This window comes from Octopus bimaculoides, chromosome 18 (genome assembly GCF_001194135.2).
Source record: "Octopus bimaculoides isolate UCB-OBI-ISO-001 chromosome 18, ASM119413v2, whole genome shotgun sequence".
Taxonomy (NCBI): domain Eukaryota; kingdom Metazoa; phylum Mollusca; class Cephalopoda; order Octopoda; family Octopodidae; genus Octopus; species Octopus bimaculoides.
In genome coordinates this window covers 47,083,250-47,085,478 of record NC_068998.1, presented here as the reverse complement: position 1 = coordinate 47,085,478, position 2,229 = coordinate 47,083,250, and the positions used below count along the sequence as shown (strand labels likewise).

Below are 2,229 nucleotides of genomic sequence, written 5' to 3'. Positions count from 1 at the left end.
TATATATATACACACATTATATATATATATACACATTATATATATGGAGACCCCTTTCGGTCATGACTGACCATGGGATTGCACCTAGAAAGTTACCCTGCCGGGCACAAGTCCGGGCAAGGTTGTTTATGGAAGACCAGTAGTTGCCCATGCATACCGGCCTCCCCTCTTCACACCACCAATGTTATCCCAGGGAAAGGCAAAGGGGCCGATACAGCTTGGCATCAGTGACGTCAACACTCATTTCTACAGCTGAGTTAACTGGAGCAATGTGAAATAAAGTGTCTTGCTCAAGAACACAACTCACAGCCCGGTCCAGGATTCGAACTCACAACCTCACAGTCGTTAGTTTGACGCTCTAACAACTGAGCCATGCACCATCACTTTTTTTTACGCTTACAGCACCTAGGTTTCCCAAGCGGTCACCCATCTAAGTACTAACTAGGCTTGACGTTGCTTAACTTCGGGGATTGGACGAGAACCGGTGCTCTCAACGTGATATGGCCGTAAGCAAGACCTACCACCTCTCTCTTTCTCTCTCTCTCTCTGCAACAGAGCTGGGTACCAACTACCTCCATCTCTCTGTAGCAGACTTGTAGTACCAACTACCTACCTCTTTCTCTCCCCTTTTATCCCTCTACAACATATGTAGTAGTACCAGTTACCTCCCTCTCTCTCTCTGTCTCTCTCTCCAACAAACGTGGTACCAACCACTCACTCGATTCTCTTTATGCATACAACAAACATCTGCAGCTGCACAAATAGCCCCCTCCCTCAAAGCCTCTTCAAGTTCTAGCCCTCACCATCAGTGTGTGTCTTTCCTGGTGCCCACACATCCTTAACATAACAAGAACTGCATCTCAAAGACTGGCCTCCCTCTGTGGAACTATGAAGGAAATGGTAGTAGTGGTGGTGATGATGATGATTGTGTTGACAATGCTAATGGTGTTTTGTTGAGACAGTAATTCCATTCCAGTTACTGTTTAATAAGACCGTTTGTATTGTTTCTTACTTCAAAGTGTTCTAGTTGACAGAGTGATAGAAGGTGAAGGAAGAGCAGGCATGGAGTGAGGGTTAGGGGGTCTTTTATTAGTTGAGTGAAAAACTAAAAAAAAAAATAAAATAAAATTGCTTCTTCAAGTTGTTAGCGTTAGGAACAGCATCCAGCCATAGAAACCATTCCAAAACTGATATGAAACACCAGGACAAGACACGAACACCACACACACATACACACACACACACAAGCCTAGTCAGATGTTAACCAATGATGACTATGACGACGACGATGATGATGATGATGAATCATGTCTCTGCTGTAGAGGTGGAGGAAGAGAGAGACAGACAGACAGAATTGGTTGGTTATTGCTATTGATGTTGTCTTATGGACAAAATCATTTTCAGAGAGCGATGCTGTTTGGGTTGGTTGATGATTAAATTGGTTTTGGCCAAAGGATGATAAAGAATTCCAATAGAGCAATGAAGTGGGAAGGAAGATGAGAGAGAACCAATGGAAGTGAACGAAAATAAATGGGATATGTTGGGAGTTACAGTTTACCAATGTGTAAGGCATCGATGCATAATTATCATCAACATCACCGTTTTCGCCATTATTGTCATCCTCCTCATCATCATAAGGCGTTGTTGCTTAGCCCCACATCTGCCTTGATTCTGCAGACTTACCGTATTTTCCAGCATACAAGCCAGACAAAACAACTTAGGTTGACTTATGCACCAAGATGACTTTGTAAGGCTGAAAATTCCATGTGAAATGCAGCAGGACTTGGAAAGATGGTGATGGTGTGGTTTGCGCTACACCCTACATTGGCTTGTGTGCCAGAAAGTACAGGATGGTCAAAGATCTTACAGCTTTGACCAGCCTGTATTTTGTAGATCTTTGTTAAGATAACAAAAGTGTGATTTGAGGATGTTCGGTTGGTGTTTTTAGTGGTGGTGGGGGGCAATGTAGAATAAAGATGTGACACACACTGACAAATATTTTGTACAAGATGGGATTCTCTTCATGTCATGGGTTCAATTCCAGCTCTCAACCGTTATTTCGCTTGAGTATAAACTGGAGGCCTTGGAGTAGGGAGGGAGGATGTTGATGCTGGATAACCACCACCACCAACAACAACAACAACACCACAATCATCATCAGCACTATGACCATTAACATTGCCATCACAAGGACCACACTACCACAACCAGTACCCTGCCATCAACACC

General features: G+C 43.5%; 1 protein-coding gene and 1 non-coding gene across 2 annotated transcripts in view; one reads left to right on the top strand and one right to left on the bottom strand.

Annotated features, from left to right (window-relative positions):
- LOC106873192 (unconventional myosin-Va) overlaps positions 1-2,229 on the top strand; it is a 147,027-nt gene that overhangs the window by 114,360 nt on the left and 30,438 nt on the right.
- LOC128249968 (5S ribosomal RNA) lies at positions 394-512 on the bottom strand. Its single transcript, XR_008266111.1, has one exon. It is a non-coding gene; the product is annotated as a 5S ribosomal RNA (ribosomal RNA).